This window comes from Notolabrus celidotus, chromosome 20 (assembly GCF_009762535.1).
Source record: "Notolabrus celidotus isolate fNotCel1 chromosome 20, fNotCel1.pri, whole genome shotgun sequence".
Lineage (NCBI taxonomy): Eukaryota > Metazoa > Chordata > Actinopteri > Labriformes > Labridae > Notolabrus > Notolabrus celidotus.
Genome location: NC_048291.1, coordinates 28,394,474 through 28,416,638, shown reverse-complemented (window position 1 = coordinate 28,416,638; position 22,165 = coordinate 28,394,474). Strand labels below are relative to the sequence as shown.

Below are 22,165 nucleotides of genomic sequence, written 5' to 3'. Positions count from 1 at the left end.
TCAGGTAATGGAGACACAACTCAGACTGTCCAGGTCATCAATGTCCACTCCTCTAAGCTTGAGGCGGCGGCTCTTCTGTTCCTGATACATCTGCTGCAGCACCTCCATCATGGACCTCTTCACAAGCTCCTCTGCTCAAAGGTCTTTGAGTACTTCTTAAGATCCTTCTTGACCATCTGGACTAGGACTCAAGACCCCTTGCAGAATCAACTATAGCACTGCTTTAACTTCTATCCATAAAGGTTAACCTCTTCCCCGTCGTCTCCTGGATGGTTCTTTGATCCAACATGTTGCACCGCTCTTCCTCCATTTGCTGTAAAATCTTTGTTAGCATAGCACAAGACTTGTGCACCTCCTCAGTCCAAGACAGCACATGGGGGTCTCTGGTCTAGTGGTGAAGTCACCAGCCTCACATACAGAGGCCTTGGTCTTCAAGCAGGTAGCACAGGTTGGATTCCTGCCTGCAGCCTCATTCCTGATGTCTCTCTTCATCCTCTCTCTTGGTTTCCTGCTCCGTCCTCTGTCCTATCCTTTCAGAATAAAAGCATAAAACCACCAAAATATAACCTAAAAGAAAACCAGACAGCACATGAAGTTCTGGTGTAGTCTGGGAGACAAAGTTTGCAGCACAGCCTCATACTTTTGGAAAGTTTTTGGGGGTCCAAGTGTCTGATGGTCAGTCGAGTTTTCCGGTTCCTTCTCTGACAACATGCCTAAAATGTGTCACGCTCTAACGTTATTCATCTCCCTGAAAGGTTCTCCGCTCAGATAAGAAGATTCTCTTGCAAATATCTCACATTTGCATCAGTAAGAACAGCCAAGGTTGTTTTTATCAGCTGACAGCTGATGCAGCTCACCAACTCTCAGTACTTTAAGGGTCTCTCAGCCAAAAGGAAAAAAGCAGCAAAGCTTGCAAACCCACGCTTCCTTCAGTCTGTCCTTCTCCATCCTCTTCTTCACTTGTGTTCAGCTTTCAGGGCGTTGTGCAGAAATGCACTTTCCACCAGGTACAGGTTTGAGTCCAGTCTCGTCCTGCTCGTTCCCAGAGGTCAAACTTTCCAGGGAAGAAGCACGATGCATGGAGAGAGCTTGTTTGTGTGGTCAACTTGTGCCCTCCTTTTTGGAGTTACAGTCTCAAAGTGCTGGCTCGGCTGTTCTGCAGGAAGGAGAGTGAAGAGGCGCAGAAGGACAGAGAATAACTTCACCCAGAGCTCTGGGAAGCAGGGTCAATTATGACCCACTCCTCCGCCCTGCCCTTGTTATTACCTCCTCAATTTTTCTTGCTGCGACTGTCAGGCACTTTTAACCCAGCTGGACTAATAAATAAGTGTGGGAGTTGACATCAGCTTCAGTGTCAAGTATAGCTGACTGTGTTGAAGAACTGTAGTTTGGACACTTTCTCTAACGAGGCCACCACTGCAGCAGAAACGTGTAATTAGAAATGGGAATTACAAGTGTTCACATGTACACAATATGTATACATGCAAGTACCTGAACGCCATAATCACCCTCCGAGGACAGAGAGAGCGAGTCCATGCAGAACAAAAGGTTATTACCTGAAACACTTATTTAAACAAGGAGGAGGGGAACGCTGAGGAATGAGAGAGAGAGAGAGAGAGAGAGTTTGTGAACGCAATAAGGCTCTTAATGGCGAGGAGAATATTAACAGGGAGCGGAGGCAGTCCCAAGGGCATATGCAAATTCAAGCCAAAATGCAACAGTAGGAGGCCAGATGTGTTCCACACGCCTGTGTCTGTGTGTGAGCGTCCGTGCACAGAGTCAAGCATGATGCACGTTATACTCTGCATGCAGGTTCAGGGAGTAATGAATCACCTTGAGAAAGCTTTGCAGGCGATTCAATTTTACAGTCTGATGACTGTTCATAACAAGTCCATCAGAACACAGGACACTAAAGCATAAGGTGCATTACTCTGACAAAGATAGATGTAAGGTTTAGCTCTTCAACTCTGATTTGGGATGCACAAAGCAGTGATTGAGTAAGCGGAGGGAAACAGCAGGTAATTGGACCATTTCTTGGTATTGGAGTTAATTTACCTGTCAGCTTGATAAACAGTCAAATAGAAAGGTACATAAGTTCGCAATGTACCCCACAGCTCACTTCAGCACAAAGCTCGCTCTGCTAATTTCCCAATATGCAAAATGTTTAATGGCTTACTTCCCCGAACAAGAGGCTGCCTTTCTCATTTAGATTCTTGTCTGAAATATGATTAAGACCCCTGGTGTACGTTACGAAACACATCCGAGCGGTATTAGGGTAATACATTTAGACTCTGAGAAGTCAGACGGAGGATGATCAGTCCTGTTTTCACCTTATTTGTCACAACTTTGAGACGCAGTGTGTCGCATTCGGCAGAGCAGACGAGGTGGAGATGGAACATAGCAATCATAAATATGTATTAATCAGTGTCTAATCACCTGGATATGAATATTTGTTTCTGTTAACTAAGAATGAGCCTCTTAGATCTGCATCCCTTCAGTGGAGGCTGCCATCTTGCACCAGCATCATTCTGCAGCACAGATTAGACATGCTAGTTCTGACCGTCTCATCTTTGGATTTAAGTGGCCGTCCAAAATGCAGATGTTGGACGACGAAGAAGAGGAGGAGGGGGAAGAGGGTGGTTGTTGTGTGCAAAGAGTTTGTATTGATAAACTTTTTGATGGGATAAACTTGACAAATGAAGGATCGTACTTATCATGATTCTTGTCCTTAAAAGCCACCGTAGCTTCACCAACATGAGGAGTGAGCAGGGGAGCATCTCATATTAATAACAGGGACTCAACTTGGACTTCAACCCTGAGGACTCAAGACTTCAGGTTTGGTGACTCGACTATGACACTACAATTTCAGTAACAAATGTTTGTATATTGATTTTACTTCCCCAAACAATCAGAGGCGTTAACTTTGAGTAATCTGTCTTTAGCATTGACTTTATAAAACATGGATGCAGTCTCTGTGATGTCACCCATTTGTTTCTGAAAAGTTTTGAAGCTTATCGTCGGCGGTTGCCATATTGGAAATGCTGATTCAAGCTAGCTTTTGTTTGAGGAAACAAGAGGCAAAGGTAAGGTGGGCCTTTAGCCTCTTCGCTAACAGCTACAGTGTGTCCGCCTGTCAGTCAAGTCAGCCACGCCCTTAATTATGCAAAACTCAGAATCTTTATATCTTCTAAACTAACGATACAGAAATGAGCTCTTCAGACCTAAACTTTTTTTTGAACCAGGCTGTAAACATGTTTATTTCTGCTGTAAAGATCAGCTTCTTTGAATGGGTGTGTATGTGGTTTCTGGTGTTTCTGCAGCCAGCCTCTAGTGGACACTAGAGGAAGTGGAACTGCAGTCTTTAGCACTTCCAATGTGTATTGTCTTCATATTTCAAGACTGGAGGTTGCAGCTTGGTCTCAAGCAATATCTCCACACGTTTTTGTGTTGTCCACTACCTTCTCACTTTGCTCCTACACCCTCAATTTGACAATTCAAGATATATAATGAGATTGGACAAGATGCCAAAACAGACAGCGCCCTCTGCAGTTTAAAGAAAGTACCACAATTTAACTTTTGGCCCAATCAACTTGAATTTTTTCACTTTGTGTTCTGGTTTTTAAACTGCATTATGAGGTAGTGTTACATATTTATTTTCAGTTAACTCAACTCATATTTATATATCACCTTTCATACATTCAAGCATGCATCCAAAGTGCTTCACTAAAGAACAGAGAGACAGAAAACAAGAGCAAGAGGTGAAATGATACAAGGATGAAACAAGAGAGAGGAAAGTGATGAGAAATACTTAGAAATAAAAATAAAATATTACAATAAAATTAATAAAATATAATCAAAAAAATAAAAGGAAAATAAAGAATATAAATGATGCTAAAACAATGGGAATATTTATAATAATTCAGTCCAGGGCTAAAAATAAAAGGTAAGTCTTATGTTTATTTTTAAAACCAGTTAGGAGTGTGTGAGATAAAAATGTGTCACATGAGTAATTTCATTTCGTTGGGGTCGGTGTCTGAATGTGTGCGTTTGGAGAATAATGGGACACTTCCCTCCTTCTTCTATCAAACGGAAGATAAGACTCAGAACTGTTTTTGATTGGATGATTAAACTTTTATCACCCTCCACATGGGAGCATCATAGCCGCCCCTTGATGATCAATAAATATTGATAGAGGGATCATCCATTATGTATAAAGCCTTGAGAAGGGACGAACAACAAGTAAAAACCTTCAGAGATGAAAAAGAAACGCCATGGTTTCTGTTTACTGTCTCTGGATGAGGAGGAACTCGAGGAGGAGGAAACAGTTATTTTAGGACATCAAGGTAGGATGTTTTCATTTGGGGGTAAACAAAAGGAGGACGGTTCCTCAGAGGACAGAACAATAATGCTGTTTACTACCAGTTCTATCAGATCAGACGGTCACATCCTCACTTAAAGTTTCTGATACACTAAATGCTTTAAAGACCTCTCTGTGTTTGACCACGGCTTTAAAGCTGAATCAAGTGATGTTCTCAGAACTCAGATAATAGCAGCTTCATTTCATCCTCAGATTCATTGCTATGCTTTGTTTGGTTTTAGGGTGACAACACTGGAAGTTAAAGATAGAAGTGCTCTTCACTTTGAGGGTAGTGTCAGTGTTTTCACCTTACAGCTGAGTGATGTGCTCGTCTGTACAGAATGGACACAACAACCTCCAGAGCCTTGTTTCTCTCTGTGTACTGGGATTGAGGCTGTGTTGGGCATTGGTTTACATCACTGGTGACAAATTTATCATCCTTGGGCCGTCAGCAGTCTGTCACTGTCTTTACAACCCTAAGCCTGCAGCCGCCACAAGGATCTGGCAGATTTGTGTTTATGTGTGAGAGAGGGGGGGACTGAGAGGGAGAGATAGGTCTCCCTCTGGACCCTCACCTTAAATAACCCCGGAGCAAAGAGACGCAATGACACAAAGAATATGCTCCAAACCATCACTGTGGACTCGTGCACGGATCTTTGTTTGAAATGAGGTTTCCTGTTTTAGAGAGACTCTGAGGCAAAGGAGGAGTGTAACCTGTGGACTCGTGAACACCTCCTGACGTCAGTGTTTGGTGTTCTGCACTCACACAGGATAAACAAACGTACTTACTGACACTTCTGATTGAAGACGCTGAGGCGCTGCATGACATCCACCTCGTCTCTGGGGGCAGCATCACTCTGCAGCCTGCAGGAAATTCAACAAAAGAAGAAGACGTCAACATACGGTAAACTTCTACAAAGGCCATGCATTTAAAACTTTGGGACACACTGTATTAAATGGATAACTTAATGCCATTAAGTTTAATCTAACTTCTGACTTTTTCCCCTCAATTTCCAACAGTCAGAGACTTTGATTTGAAAGTGTGTGTGCAGGTGATTTTAGTGGTTGCACTCTTTTCTAATTCTACACATGCATGGTGCACCTTGCACTTTGCAGGTAGCTTTAATGTGCACACACAGATAAACACACGAAGGCAATGAACCCATTTGAAAGATATAAAATATTCCATGATGCACTCTGCAGGTCACGTCATCCATCCAATCCCTCTTCACCTGGATCTTTGGATGGTTTTAAGTTTGCTATTTCTGCGAACGAGTGTCCGTGCAGCAAAATGATGTTATTTTGTTATTCAGCTAGTTTCATGATGCTCATTTACTTCTGGGCCTGTCCCTTGTTAAGACATATTTCCTGCTCTATTCTACAAACATTATTACTAAGGGGTTGACGAAGGAAGTCTGTAAAGTTGGGTCAAAATGACCTCTCTTGGCGTCCACACATGCAGCCCACTCTGAAACTTTCAGGACGTTTTGCACATGTGTGAATACAGCTTCTGTTAGCCCTGATTTCTGGGGCTTCATAAATAATGTTGCGTTCACACCAAACTTGAACGATTGGATTATTTGCATGTATGTTTCATGTTTACTCGCTCAATGCACGCGTCATAATCGTGTGTACACGAGTGCCCAAGATGCAAATTGTCTTGAGAGAGGAGGGGTTCCCTTCAAACTCCATTCCAGTCGGTCGTCATAAAACAAGGTTGAGCTCGTCTCCGTTGAATGATGAAGACGGATGAGAAGAGAAGAGAAGATGATAAGATAAGAGAAGATGATAAGAGAAGAGAAGATGATAAGATAAGATAAGAGAAGATGATAAGAGAAGAGAAGATGATAAGATAAGAGAAGAGAAGATGAGAAGATAAGATGAGAAGAGAAGATGAAGAGAAGATGAAGAGAAGATGAAGAGAAGATGAAGAGAAGATGAAGAGAAGATGAAGAGAAGATGAAGATGAAGAGAAGAGAAGAGAAGAGAAGAGAAGAGAAGAGAAGAGAAGAGAAGAGAAGAGAAGAGAAGAGAAGAGAAGAGAAGAGAAGAGAAGAGAAGAGAAGGGAAGGGAAGGGAGGGGAGAGAGGAGAGGAGATATGATATGAGATGAGATATGAGATATGAGATGAGAGATGAGATGAGAGATGAGATGAGATGAGAGATGAGATATAAGATATGAGATGAGATATGAGATGAGAGATGAGAGATGAGATGAGAGATGAGATGAGAGATGAGATGAGAGATGAGTTGAGAGATGAGAGATGAGATGTGAGATGTGAGATGAGATGTGAGATGAGATGTGAGATGAGATGTGAGATGTGAGATGTGAGATGAGATGAGATATGAGATGAGATATGAGATGAGATATGAGATGAGAGATGAGATGTGAGATGAGATGTGAGATGAGATGAGATGAGATATGAGATGAGAGATGAGATGTGAGATGAGATGTGAGATGAGATGAGATGAGATATGAGATGATAAGATGATAAAATAATCCTTTATTTATCCCCAACAGGGAAATTCAAGGGGCGGAGCTAACTTCCTAGTACAAGCGAACACCCCATAAGAGTGTAGGGTCAGTGCATTGATTAAAGGACTCACAATGATACCACATCTTAGGTGATATCAGTGTCCAATACTTCTGTGAGTGTTGGTATCCTGTTTCAAAGACAGCAGCGCCAAGTCAAAGTGAAACTGAGTCTTGCTCACACCGTGATGTTTTTGGCGTCTTTTATTTCAAAGTAACTTCCTGTTTGAACACCTTTCACATAAGGTAACATTACCTCCCCTTTATCTCTGTGTTGGAGACTGATGATAGAATGAACGCAGGCAGAATCTGACTTTTACTCTTAACACTGAAAGGCCGTAACATGGAGATAAGAGCGCCTCCACGCTGTCTGAGCTCCTCTTTAAACCAGCGCCAGCTTTTTAACCACGTGAAGAATGTGGGGCGATGAATCATCTGATGTTTGTGCATGGGCGTGTGTGTGTGTGTGTGTATGTGTGTGTCGCCATCCATTTGCTGCATGTCTTTCTCCGCCCGGGGTGAAATAGAGGAAATGACAGTTTGGTTTGAAAATTAAATCAGTTTACTGTAGACGTCGAGAGGTTGAGCTTTTTCTGCATAATGGTCCAGAAATAGTTCACGATGAGTAATTTCAGCGGAGACAGAGTGCCTGGCAGGTCTGCTCAATGAGCACTCAGTCTACAATATAGTGACACATCTCACACAGTGAAAATAGGAAGTTAATGAAAGCACTCACGTACGGGCAGAGGGAGAGTGATTCACACGTTGCTGATAAATGTAATTGTAGTGGGAAGAGTTCAATTGCTGCCTCTAAAATATGAGATTTCAACAAAGGCCTTCGACACCAGCATGGGTATTATTACACTTGACATCTTATTAACATCCACCCTTTACCCTCCGAATGTCTCACTGTCTCTTCAGCTCTCTCTCTCCATCCCTCTTCTTATCTGCTCTCCCCGTTCTCTCTCTCTTTTTCCCCAGACAAAGCGTTACCCCATTAATTTAAACCTCTCCCAAAACTGATAATTAAGCTTTTTAGCTTCTGGTGGGGTTACAAAAACATCACAACGTGCTGCTTAAGTGTCCTGCAGTTTTATAATTACCTCTAAATGGGTAATTTGTAGATAAATACTGAAACTGTGTCGTATGTGAAAGAGTCACAGAAACAGAGAAGAGATGTTTTTAAGGTGAATGACTTTAACAGCCCCAGATCTGATAGGTTTCTATTCTACTCAATGTGTTAACTTCCACTGGATCCACTCCGTTGAGATCCGGCTGCGTCTCTGATCCGGATGCCGGAGCACGACGCATCAATCTCAACAGAGCAGATGGAGCGGGACAGGAAGTCAGGTTTCACCAAAACAAAATGAAAACATCCGGTTAATTTTCAGAATAAAAGACTCTGTGTTATCACCAGATCGTATTTCACTTAACTACAACAACAAACCAAAGTCATGATGAGCGGAGCCAGGCCTGGAGTCAACAGGTCAGAGGTTTTCAGAGGACCAGAAAGACAACATTTATGTTTCATTTGTCCTCCACTTTGGTGAAAGTAAAGATACCATACTGACCCCGATATGATGTATATGTTTCCTCGAAAGCCATCTGACAAAAGCAGGATCGTATAACAGCCGATCCGTCACAGAACCGGACCTGATAGGTTTCTATTCTAGTCAATGTGTTAACTTCCACTGGATCCGCTCTCGTTCCAGCTGCCTCTCTGGTCTGGCATGCCAGAAACGCAATAGAGCTGATATGCAAGACTTCTATTTCTGTCGGATGCCGGAGCACGACGCATCAATCTCAACAGAGTAGATGGAGCGGGACAGGAAGTCATCCGGTTAATTTTCAGAATAAAACACTCTGTGTTATCACCAGATCGTATTTCACTTAACTACAACAACAAACCAAAGTCATGATGAGTGGAGCCAGGCCTGGAGTCAACAGGTCAGAGGTTTTCAGAGGACCAGAAAGACAACATGGATGAGGAGAGGAGGAGGAGGAGAATCCTTGATTCAGTGATTACCACGGGGAAAACCTCGGTCACATGACTCCAGCTGTCCCGCGGTCCTGCTCCGTGCTGCGTTCTGAAAACACAACGTGGGTGTTGACAGACGAGAGAGCATGGACTTCAGCGGATCTGGTGGAAGTGTGATGCTAGACTCAGGGTTGAGTAATTAAATGTCAATATTCCACCTATCTGTAAAGTGAGTGTGATGACCCCTCCAGTCGTGACTCATGGGGTGGACAAAGTTGCACTAAAGTAGGACAAGATAACAACAACTGAAGCAGAGTTCTGATTCCTTTTAAAGAAATGTTTATGTATGCAGCAGAGACTTTAAATGAATGTCAAACAGACGAGACAAATGGAGCCACAGAGTGCAGCTAATGTCCCAGCCTGAAAAGATCATCATTGCTTTCTGCAAAACGAAAGGAAGGTAAAACTATTAGCAGACCTGTCATCCATCCAACAGACTGCAGGTTGTTTTAAGAAAGACAACATGGATGAGGAGAGGAGGAGGAGGAGAATCCTTGATTCGGTGATTACCACGGGGAAACCTCGGTCACATGACTCCAGCTGTCCGGAGGTCCTGCTCCGTGCTACGTTCTGAAAACACAACCGGTGAGTGTTGATGGACGAGAGAGCACAGAGATGGACCGCAGCGGATCTAGTGGAAGTCTGATGTTGGAGTATGAATCATTGTAAATCTTAAAAGGGAAAGTTTGAGTCTTTGATGTGGGGTGTGCTTCCACCTTTCTGTTATCATCAGATCATATTTCACTGAACTACAACACCTAAAAACCGTCATGATGACATGAATTCTCAGCCAAGAGCATGCAACTGGACCGGACCAGACCAGACTGAACACGGATCTGGTTGAAGTCGGATGTAAAGCATGAAGAAAGGCTTCCTGTGGAAGGACCAGAGTGTACTATGAGACACCTAGGATCAGCCTCAGCCTCCTGTGACCCTGCACAGGATGTATCATAAAGAGTAATCCTCTTACATACGTGTTAATCTGAAAGAGTCACACTCTGATGAAAACATGAAGAGCCAGGCATGCTGAGTCTTTGTGTGTTTGCCACCTTCCCACCTTCTCAAAGCCTGTGATACAAGAACACAGAAATACACGAGGAGGAGGACGCTTTTAGAAACATAGGAATATGAAGGTTTGTAATTAACCCTTTATGCCTGCTCATCATTTTCCTCATGCAGTCAATGCACAAGTCCAAGTCCTGGATGCATAAATATAAAGATATGAGATACATGCAATGATCACTGCACACTGTGACCAATCACAGGTCAACATACTGCTGAGTTTGACTTGCAGAATCAAGCTGCGGTTCTTCACTTGGAGCCGGTCTGGAGCAGGAGTCGTCTTCAGAGCCCAGCTGAATGAAATAACAGCCTTTCTGTCTGCTCTCTGGCCTCGTCCCACCGTGTTCTCCCCCTCCCGCCTTGTCATGTTGATAAATAGAGACCTTAAGTCCACAGGGGGGTCTGAAAGCTGTGATTAGTGGAGATTGAACCTGTCAGAGGAATACACACACACACACACACACACACACAGGAGCTGACGAGGCAGAGGGAGGTGACCTGAACACAGACGTGGTCGTATCTCCTCCCAGATAAACACAGGGGCTCGGCTCGTCAATAGCATTGACAGCTGCTGCTCCGAGGGGTCAGTGTCACCGTTATGAATTACTCTGCAGACGCGCAGCACGACGCCATGGTCAGGACATCATCTTATTGTAAACCTTGACTCTGTATGCAGCAGAGACTCAATCCCAAAACTCTGAACTCCTGAGCCTCAGAGACGCTCAGTCACCTGATCGTGTAACCTGTGCATTAAAAGAGGAGACTTTTATTTTTAGCCTCTTCCTGTTGAATCTAAACGGAATGCAATGTGATCATGTTTGTGTGAAGCACTCATAGCATCAGTATTAAAACAACCTGCAGTCTGTTGGATGGATGACAGGTCTGCTAATAGTTTTACCTTCCTTTCGTTTTGCAGAAACCAAAGATGATCTTTTCAGGCTCGGACGTTAGCTGCACTCTGTGGCTCCATTTGTCTCGTCTGTTTGAAGTTAATTTAAAGTCTCTGCTTCATACATAAACATTTCTTTAAAAGGAATCAGAACTCTGCTTCAGTTGTTGTTATCTTGTCCTGCTTTAGTGCAACTTTGTCCACCCCATGAGTCACGACTGGAGGGGTCATCACACTCACTTTACAGATAGGTGGAATATTGACATTTAATTACTCAACCCTGAGTCTAACATCACACTTCCACCAGATCCGCTGCAGTCCATGCTCTCTCGTCTGTCAACACCCACGTTGTGTTTTCAGACCGCAGCACGGAGCAGGACCGCCGGACAGCTGGAGTCATGTGACCGAGGTTTCCCAAAGTAATCACTGAATCAAGGATCCTCCTCCTCCTCCTCCTCTCCTCATCCATGTTGTCTTTCTGGTCCTCTGAAAACCTCTGACCTGTTGACTCCAGGCCTGGCTCCGCTCATCATGACTTTGGTTTGTTGTTGTAGTTAAGTGAAATACGATCTGGTGATAACACAGAGTGTTTTATTCTGAAAATTAGCCGGATGACTTCCTGTCCCGCTCCATCTGCTCTGTTGAGATTGATGCGTCGTGCTCCGGCATCCGACAGAAATAGAAGTCTTGCATATCAGCTCCATTGCGTTTCTGGCATGCCAGACCAGAGAGGCAGCTGGAACGAGAGCGGATCCAGTGGAAGTTAACACATTGACTAGAATAGAAACCTATCAGGTCCGGTTCTGTGACGGATCGGCTTTTATACGATCCCGCTTTTGTCAGATGGCTTTCGAGGAAACATATACATCACATCGGGGTCAGTATGGTATCTTTACTTTCACCAAAGTGGAGGACAAATGAAACATAAATGATGACACTAAAGAAGGAAAGTGTGCGTGTAAATTAAGAGTAGTACATTAAAAAAAAGCTGATGATGCAAAGAGGATACAGAAATTATTTTAAGACACAAGAATAGAAAAAAATGTAAAGTCGTTTCATGCTTTGGTTCTCTCTCTGAACGAAAAGGGAGAGGCGGAAACTCTAATTAAGGATAAGAGACTCTTTCTGTCTCTCTCCTTTCTTTTGTGTGCCTCAGCAACTTTTACAGCCCTTCTTTTTTTTACCCTGCTTTTTTTTCTCATTTACTGCAGTGGCAAGCACATTCCCCCACTCTCTGTTCAGAGCCTGCGGCATGGGGGAGTGCTGTACTGCCTCCTCTCAGGGCACACACACACACACACACACATACACGTACACACACTTAGAGAAATGCTTCTTACCCACAAACCAGCGTTGGTAACTTCTGTATTTTTGGGGGGCACAAACAAACATGCTCATGTTTAATCATGTGGAGGCATATTCACATAAATATTTGCGCTGAGGAGAGCCCTGCTGGGCTTCAGCGGGGGGTGTAGGGTTTAGGGATGACGTGATCGCCTCTCTGATCTCTGCTAATGTGTTTGTTTTCCAGAGAGAGTTCAAGAAAAATGGAGGAAGCAGTGGGACGAGAGGGGGGAAATGAAGGAGATAATAAGGAGCATTTGAAAAAGAGAGGAGATGAAAAGGTGGAGGAGGAATTGGAGGAGTTGAGGCAGCGGAGGAGAGGTGAGTTTGAGAAGTTAAGGACAAAGAGGGAAGGAAAGGAAGAGAGGGAGTCAGGCGAGGATAAGGGATGTCTTAGCTAGGAGACTATTAGCATTCACACCCTGATGCCTCCCCCTCGTTCTCCCATTGCTCCTTCTATCTTGTCCATCAGCTTCCATCTAAGCCTTTAGGGTGAAAGATGCAGTAACACACACACACTCGCATACACAAACACACACAGCACACACACACTCCTCCTCTGTAACATGGCGGGGAATTCTCTGCACGTCATTTTCTGAGCGGGCTGATTGTCAAAATGTAAACTTCACATCTTAAATAAAATGGACTCTCACTGCAGACCTCTCTCTCTCTCTCTCTCTCTCTCTCTCTCTCTCCTTTTGTATCTGGGACATTTACATCGTCTGATCATAAATCTCTCTGATGGTCGTTATAAACTTCTCTTCTTCCTCACACAGTCTTTAATATGTTTTGACTTCTAAGAGCCGTCATCACGACTCTGAGAAACTCTCTGAGTCACAGTGACACAAAGAGAACGACAACGAGAGACAAAGAGAGCGTTCAGAACGTCCGTCTGTGTTTAATAAAGACGGATAGATAAATATAAAGATTGATAGAATCAATGAAAGGATTAGTCAGTGGTCTGTTGATGGGATGACAAATGGATGTTGGATTGTTGGATGGATGGATAGATAGAGGGATGGATGGATTTATAGATTCATTGATTCACGGATGGAGGGAAGGATTGGCAAAATGGATGGATGAGTTAATAGATGAGGGGATGGATTCATGTAAGGTTCTATAGATAGATTGATTGATGGATTCATTGACTCTCGGATGGAGGGAAGGATTTGTGGATGATGACAAATAGATGTTCGATTATTGGATGGATGGATGGATGGATGGATGGATGGATGGATGGATGGATGGATGGATGGATGGATGGATGGATGGATGGATGGATGGATGGATGGATGGATGGATGGATGGATGGATGGATGGATGGTGGATGGATGGATGGATGGATGGATGGATGGATGGATGGATGGATGGATGGATGGATGGATGGATGGATGGATGGATGGATGGATGGATGGATGGATGGATGGATGGATGGATGGATTAATTGATTCATGATTGGATTGATGGATGAAAAATGGATGGATGGATGGATTCATTGACTCTCGGATGGAGGGAAGGATTTGTGGATGGATGGATGGATGGATGGATGGATGGATGGATGGATGGATGGATGGATGGATGGATGGATGGATGGATGGATGGATGGATGGATGGATGAAAAATGGATGGATGGATTCATTGACTCTCGGATGGAGGGAAGGATTTGTGGATTGATGGATGGATGGATGGACGGATGGACGGATGGATGGATGGATGGACGGACGGATGGATGGATGGATGGATGGATGGGTGGACGGACTTATGCATGGACGGATGGATGGATGGACGGATTGATGGATTAATTGATTCATGATTGGATGGATGGATGAAAAATGGATAGATGGATGGATGGATGAAAAATGGATGGATGGATGGATTCATTGATTCATGGATGTTGGGAAGGATTGGTGGATGGATTGATGGATGCAAATGGATGTTGGATGGATGGATAGAAGGATAAATGGATGGAAAATTGGATGGATGGATGAGGAGATGCATTAATGTAAGATCAGAGAGATGGATGGATGGATGGATGAATAATTGGATGGATGGCAAATGGCTGGAGGGATGAGCTGAGAGACGTATGGATGGATGAGGGAATGGATTGATGTAAAGATAGAGAGGTAGATAGATGGATAAATAATTGGATGGATGGAAAAATGGATGCAACTCTTTAAAAGACGATGAACTTGCTCTTAACCAACCTTGGTTAAGCTCTGTTTGTGTGTGTTGTTGTTGTTGTGTTTGCTGTGTGTGTTGTTGTTGTAGTTGTGTGTGTGTGTGTGTGTTGTTCCAGAAACATGTAGAGCAGCGAGGAGCAGCACACACATGATGGAGGCTAAAAAGGCGTTAAGTGAAAGGTTAGAGCGAGGAGCCTGCAGAGGGATCAATAGACAGACTGTTGACACTCTTCCTCTCATCCTATACCAAGCACACCCTCGTGGCTCGTGTCTGAGACAACACACACACACATGCAGTACACACACCAAGTATACACACTCAGGGTTGAGTGCACTTTGTAATGTATCACCTGGGAGTTAACAGGGATCATATCTTCTACTGAGATGACAGCTGAGTGTGTGTGAGTGTGTGTGTGCTCCTTCACCTCTGTGCAGTTACTGTTAAACATAAAAATCTCTGTTATAACATTTGCCCCTCTATCACTCTTATCCCCTGTTCTCTCTCCCTCCCTCACCTTCTCTTTCTATCCATCACTCTTCACCTCTATCTCTCTTATCCCCTGTTTTCTCTCTCTCTCTCCCTCACCTTCTCTTTCTAGCCATCACTCTTCACCTCTCCTGACGGACACTTTGTGCAACATGCACCAAAAAGTTCAGCATTCAGCATTACCACCCCACAAGTTTGATTTTAACCCTTCAGGGTTTTGCAGTGCTGCCGGCGCTTCAGACCAACACGCTGTATGCCCATATATGGTCAGAGCTGCTGTAGCAATTTGGACACCAGGACTCTGCTATCTGCCAAGTACAATAAAAACACAGGAGAGTGTGGTGGTGGCATTGCTGCAGGACATAAATGACAAGTCACGGTGACAGTCCTGACAATTTGAACAGGGAGAGCAACATCGAGGTTCAGTGGACGGAAACCAAAGAGTCTAAACACTGACCTCCATGTTTACATTCCACGGGGAGGAAGTAGATGCAGTCATATGGTGATATACAGGGGTTAATAAATATACCTCATCCAACAGTCTTTCCTAATGAGACCAAAACATCTGAAGAGTTACATCAAATCTATAAAATCTGTATTATAATAAATGATGTGAAGAATTATTCCATGATGGGTTTGGTCCCAGAATAATTCTTCCTATACATCATTTATAATAATTGTTATCATTATTATTATAATAGAGAAGTTTTCAAAACCAAGTTACAAAGTGCTTTATGAGGGCAGCAGAAAGGCAGATCTGAAAATTATTACCCCCTTTATTTTATCACTTTCCTGCCTGTTTCAAAGCTCCTACAGATGTCCGGTGTACTTAGTCAAGCATTCAGAAAAAGTTATAAATAAAGTTTCTTTAAAAGGTAAATTATTACACATTTTAAAAAACATTACATTAATTTAAAGGAACTCTAAAGGAAATCTTAAAAATGTTAGAAGTTAAGTTATCGTCAAACAAGACGCCAAGATTCTTTGCTGCAGGCTGGATGTGATCCACAAGCTGACCAGTAGAGGGCAGTAATTGCTTTTCCCTGAGGTCCAATTATAATGATCTCTGTTGGGGCGCCGTTGGTCTAGCGGTTTAAGCCTGTGCCCCATATACAGAGGCTGTAGTCCTTGTGGCAGCGGTTGCAGGTTCAATTCCCGGCCTCTACCATTTGCTGCATATCTTCCCCCACTCTCTGTCCCCCACATCGTCTTCAATTAGTCCAGAACGCTGCTGCAAGGCTGTTGACCAAGTCCAGCCGGACAACCCACATCACTCCGATTCTAGCTTCCCTACATTGGCTTCCAGTTAAATTTAGGATTCATTTTAAAGTTCTCGTTTTCGTGTATAGAGCTCTGCATGGTCAGGCTCCTGAATACATCGTCGACCTGCTCCACCCCTACCTTACCAGTAGGCCACTCAGGTCTTCTGACCAGGGCTTGCTGGTTGTCCCTCGAGCGTGCTTAAGAACAAAAGGTGACCGTGCTTTTGAAGTTGTGGCACCGACATTGTGGAACGCTCTTCCTGTAAATGTCCTTTCTGCTATATCTGTTGTCGCCTTTAAAAAACTTGTGAAGACACATTTATTTAAACAGGCCTTCGACTCACTGTGTTCAGACTAATGTTCTATTTATGCTATTGTCTGTTTCTTTTAATGTGTTGGATATTTTCCTGTGAAGCACTTTGTGATTTTATTCTGTGAAAGGTGCTATACTAAATAAAATTTACTTACTTACTTACATTTCCTCTGTCTCTCCACCTTTTCTATCCAATAAAAGCGAAATGACCCAAAAATATAACTGTCAGAATTAAGATGCAGAAAGTTTGTACACATCCTGCTCGTATCATCAGACACATTGTCCACAGATCACATGCCAGTGTCTGTGTGTCTAACAGAGAAGTACAACAGAGTATCATCTGCATAAGGATGAAACAACACAACTTCCCCTTTATATGATGTGCAAGGGAAATAAAATTGGACCCAACACAGACCTCCTGCATGCACACATAATAATAGCAATGACCCTTTATGTCTTCAATATCTACTTCAACAAACATCACTTAACCAGGTATGGAACAGCTGTCAGAAACACAACAGAGAGACGACACATAAATCTGGTACAACAGAGGAATACTGGCAGAGTAGCATCATGCTAGCAGAGCTAACACCAGACACGAACGCCACATTGGAAGGATTTCACCTGCTGTGGGCGGACAGGATACAGGAGAGCCAGACTGAACTAACTGGGGAAGAAGGCCAGCTCAGTCCTGGACCCTGTGGAGGTGGTGGCTGACAGGAGAATTATGGCCAAGCTGTCGTCTCTGATGAACATTTCTTTCCTATATATATTCTTGTTAAATTCTTGTTCTGTACACCTTCTTGTTGGCTGCTGTGACTCCATGAATTTCCCTGTTGTGGGACGAATAAAGGAGGATCTTATCTTATCTTTAAGGACTTCAAAAAAAGTTTGTCCAAAGACACAACTTACTGCACTAATAAAAGAGATATGCTTCCAGCCTGCTAGAAAACATCACACACAGTAATTTTAACCTCTGCCTCCTCTGATGAAGCAAAAAGCCAACCATACTTTAAAGTTTTAGATCTCAGCTGGGACCCGTGTGGTCCTCGGCGGCGGGGATACTGGGTGGCGTTGCTGTAAGGATCAGGGAAGCCGTCCCCTCACTGCTCCGCCTGTGAACTTGATAAGTGGTGAGAGAGGAAGTGTTTGCACGCACTTCTACTACATGGCACTTTCCTGAAGACCCCGGCTTTTAATTAACGGCAGCTGCAAGAGCCTCATTTAACGAGGGGCTCTCTTAGACCTAATTACTTGGCTTTACTTTTGCACATACAAGCTCGAACACACACGCATGCGAGCACACATCTCCCTACTTGAGACCAATTAGAGATTCAACATTTAGAACCTTTTTCCATCTCCCTGACTCTCGTATTTCCTGTTTCCTCTCCTCTGGTGTTTTCTTCTAATTGGTCCTCACAGGCTCTGTAAAAACCTTCTATTTACTTTGGTTTCTAATGTTCCATTTTTTTGCTTTTATTGCTTATTTCCTAAGTTCCTTGTCGTGGCCTGCAGGCGCTCACATAAAACAGCGTCTGACACTCATGACTCACACAGCATGTTTTCACCGTTTTCTATGAACTCATTCTGCATCCTTGAAGTTCTCAAACCCAGGAGATCTTCTTTTGTGTTGTTGTCGGTGTAATGTGGCTTCTATTTCACTGGACAGGCTGATTCATGTCAGCTTTCATGAAATGTTAATGCCTATGACTCAATCTGGATTCACAAGGATACTTACAGTCGAGAATATGACAAAAGCAAAGGCCACAATATTGTGCCGGCATAAATATGAAGCCTTGATAGAGTTAGGATTTGTTAGATATCACTGCTTTTAAAGGCAGGATGGTTTTGTGTTGCAGGTATTGACTCACCGATTGGAGTCCGCCTGTTGAAGGTCATTTCATTCACACTCATGCATAAATATGGCCTTTTGAATGTTAGCCTAGCCTTCTGAGTTTTAAGGCTCAAATGGATTGTTGGACTCATGCACAGTCGTTGTTTGCGCTGCTGTGCTTCACCTTTAACTTCCTTCTTAGAATCATTAGAAATTTGAACACATGCAGAGAGGAGGGGAAGGAATGGAGAAGGACGTGAAATAATACACTGATACACACTTCTGGGGTTCTTTGCAAAAGATGAAAGAGAGAGCGGGGTGTGATATGCAGAAGAGCGCTGCAGGTTGGAATCAAACCCTGACCACCCGCTTCAGAGGAACAAAGATTCAGCAGGAAGTAGATCGAAGTGGAAGAACAGAATGTGTTTGGGAAATGTAGTGACGTAAAGGTAGAATCAAAGACTCAAACTATCCCTTTAAGATTTACAATGCTTCATACTCAGACATCGGACTTCCACCAAATCCGTGTCTAGTTCATCTTTGTGCTCTCTCGTCTGTCAACACCAACCAATTGAGCAGGACCGCCGGACAGCTGGAGAGTCATGTGACCGAGGTTTTCCCACGGTAATCCCTGAATCAAGGATTCTCCTCCTCCTCTCCTCATCCATGTTGTCTTTATCCATCGCGGGGGCAGCAGTCTCAGCAGGGAAGCCCAGACACTCCTCTATCCGGCCACTTCCACCAGCACTTCTGGGAGGACACCGAGGCGTTCCCAGGCCAGCTGAGTGATAGAATCTCACCAGCGTGTCCTGGGTCTTCCCCGTGGACTCCTCCCATTGCCCGAAACACCTCCCCAGGGAGACGTCCGGGAGGCATCCTGACCAGATACCTGAACCACCTCATCTTGCTCCTCTGGATGTGGAGGAGCAGCGGCTCTACTTTGAGTCTGAGCTCCTGACCCCTCTCTCTAAAAGGCCAAATTCCACCAGGTCCGTGTCCGGTCCGTCTCCGATCCATCACGGCACCGGATCTGATAGGTTTCTATTCTAGTCAATGTGTTAACTTCCACTGGATCCGCTCCGTTGCGTTCCAGCTGTGTCTCTGATCCGGCAGGTCGGAACGCAACGGATCAGATACACAAGACTCCAAGCCAGGCCTGGAGTCAACAGGTCAGAGGTTTTCAGGGGACCAGAAAGACAACATGGATGAGGAGAGGAGGAGGAGGAGAATCCTTGATTCAGGGATTGCCGCAGGAAAACCTCGGTCACATGACTCCAGCTGTCCAGAGGTCCTGCTCCGTGCTGCATTCCGAAGACGGACGGGAGAGCATGGGGCCGGACCGCAGCGGATCGGAGACGGACCAGACATGGATCTGGTGGTAGTCCTATGTAAGGCTGAGCCCAGACACTCTGTGGAGAAAGCTCATTTTGGCTGTTGTGCTCCGGCATCTGGCAAAAATAGAGGTCTTGCATATCTGATCCGGAGGACTCCGACCTGCCGGATCAGAGACGCAGCTGGAGCTCAGTGGAGGGGATCCAGTGGAAGTTAACACACTGACCAGAATAGAAACCTATCAGATCTGGTGGACTTTGAGCGTAATCATACGTCTAAAAGATGTGGTCACGAGTATTACAGTGTACTTTCATCAACTCTCTCCCTGACTGGATCTCGTCCAGTTCCACGGCCGTCACCTCTCCACTATTGATCGCCTCTCATCTGCTCACCGCTGCATTTAAGCCCCACTTAACGCCCCTAAACAGTCCCAAAAGCTCACTTCTGTGGGTTGTGGTTTTTTAAGAAGAGACAAAAAATCTGACGCTGCATTCTCCCATGGCCTCAGGACCGGGATGAGAAATATCCCAATTAATCAGCAGAGCGAAAAAACAAAAGGGGAAGAAAGAAAAACCCTTGAGTCAGGTCCACTCTGTGTCCCCTTTAATCAAATCCAGCCCAAAGACCCTTTTAACACAGCACTCTTTTTTTTGAGCGCTAAATGCTTAATAAAGCATGGAGGGGTAAGAGGGGCCGAGGGGGCGAGAGAATCCCCTGGAGAGGGTCTGTCATCAGTTGGGCTTGTTACTGGAGTGGAAAATTAACCTCTTCGTAGACACCTGATACAGAATGCAGCGAGGTACAGGCGGAGCTCCATCAGGGACTGACGTCACACTCAGTTTTTTCTATCCGCAGCACCTCGTTTTAAAAAAATCCCACATTTAATCTCTTCTTCTTCTTCTCTCTCTCTTATCCCATGAATGAAACAGCGCTCAATGAGTCATGCTTTTTTGGAAAGCAGACATTTTGTTCTGTCAGAAAACATCTTGTTTCTTTGGCTACAGGGTGTCTTCCCTTTAACAATTTAAAAAACGAGGCTGGATCTCTGAAAAATGACGTGTTAGAACTTCAAATACCCGAGTCTTTGCTTTTCTGTGAGGCTTAACTCCATCTCACTGATGAAAGCTGCAGCAATTGACTCTTCCTTGCTAGAATCCTCTCTCTATCTCTCTCCCTCTCTATCTCACCCTCTCCCTCTCTCTCTCACCCACACACATGCACACACTCTTGCCACCAGTGTCCTCATTAGGGCTTCCTGCCACTTCAGCACTTTGTATACTGTCTGGTTTTAGCAGAGCCAATTTAAATGACTTGCTTGTACATTTGAATCATTTATGGGTGAAGTTTGGCATCCGTGAGCCGGTCCAGGTTTCTCTGTGTAAGTCAGTGAAAAGTAAAGGTTCAGAAAAAGACGTGTTTATTTTTAGATGTGATGTGTGGGTCCGGCACGTTTTGACTTCTCCAAACTGCTGTCTCTGCATCATGTAGGAGGAGTGGAAGTGCAACTTTACACAATGCAGTAGCTCAGCATTCATGTCACCAAACACAAGAGTTTCGATTGGCCGCTCCATCTCCCTGCTCACACTCGGGATACTTTTGTGCATAAACAGATAAAGTAAGAAGTTGAGCCGATGCCCTGAAGAAGTAATCAATACCGAGAGCAGCTGACACCTAATCATTATTCTATCTGTGAGAATCTGCTAAACCAAGGCAAATATGAGACCAGGAGCACAAAGGAGGCAGGAATCACACCTTTCCTCCTTTCTACTGGGTCTGAATTCACCAGTGTCATATGTAGTGTCACTGAGGCTCGCTCTGCACCACAGGGGTCTTTGCTGCTGCTCTCCCTGCCTTGGCTTTTCAGGTATTCATATGACAGAGAGGGGAGGTGTGCTCTCCCTGCCTTTGCGTTTCATGTATGCATACGTAAGAGAAGGGAGATGTGCAATCTCTGTCTTGGTGTTTCTTGTATGCACATAACAGAGAGGGGAGATGTGCTCTCCCTGCCTCTGTGTTTCAGGTATGCATATGAAAGAGAAGGGAGGTGTGCTCGCCTTGCCTTGGCGTTTCATGTATGCATACGTAAGAGAAGGGAGCTGTGCAATCTCTGTCTCGGTGTTTCTTGTATGCACATAACAGAGAGGGGAGATGTGCTCTCCCTGCCTCTGTGTTTCATGTATGCATATGAAAGAGAGGGGAGGTGTGCTCGCCTTGCCTTGGCGTTTCATGTATGCATATGAAAAGAGGGGATGTGTGCTCTCCCTGCCTCAGCGTTTCATGTATGCATATGAAAGAGAGGGGAGGTGTGCTCTCCCTGCCTCGGTGTTTTATGTATGCATATGAAAGAGAGAGGGGAGGTGTGCTCTCCCTGCCTGAGCATTTTATGTATGCATATGAAAGAGAGGGGAGGTGTGCTCTCCCTGCCTTGGCTTTTCAGGTATGCATATGAAAGAGAGGGGAGGTGTGCTCTCCCTGCCTTTGCGTTTCATGTATGCATACGTAAGAGAAGGGAGATGTGCAATCTCTGTCTTGAT

The 22,165-nt window shown here is 44.3% G+C and overlaps 1 long non-coding RNA gene across 1 annotated transcript in view; it reads right to left on the bottom strand.

The window, feature by feature from the left end:
• Positions 1–1,067: 1,067 nt before the first annotated feature.
• The window catches only part of LOC117832953, a 40,464-nt gene continuing 19,366 nt past the window's right edge, over positions 1,068–22,165 (bottom strand). Inside the window, exons 2-3 of the long non-coding RNA XR_004635291.1 lie at positions 5,147–5,221; positions 1,068–1,156 (exon numbers count right to left, since the gene is read on the bottom strand). This is a non-coding gene — a long non-coding RNA (uncharacterized LOC117832953). The remainder of the gene's footprint in view (positions 1,157–5,146; positions 5,222–22,165) is intronic.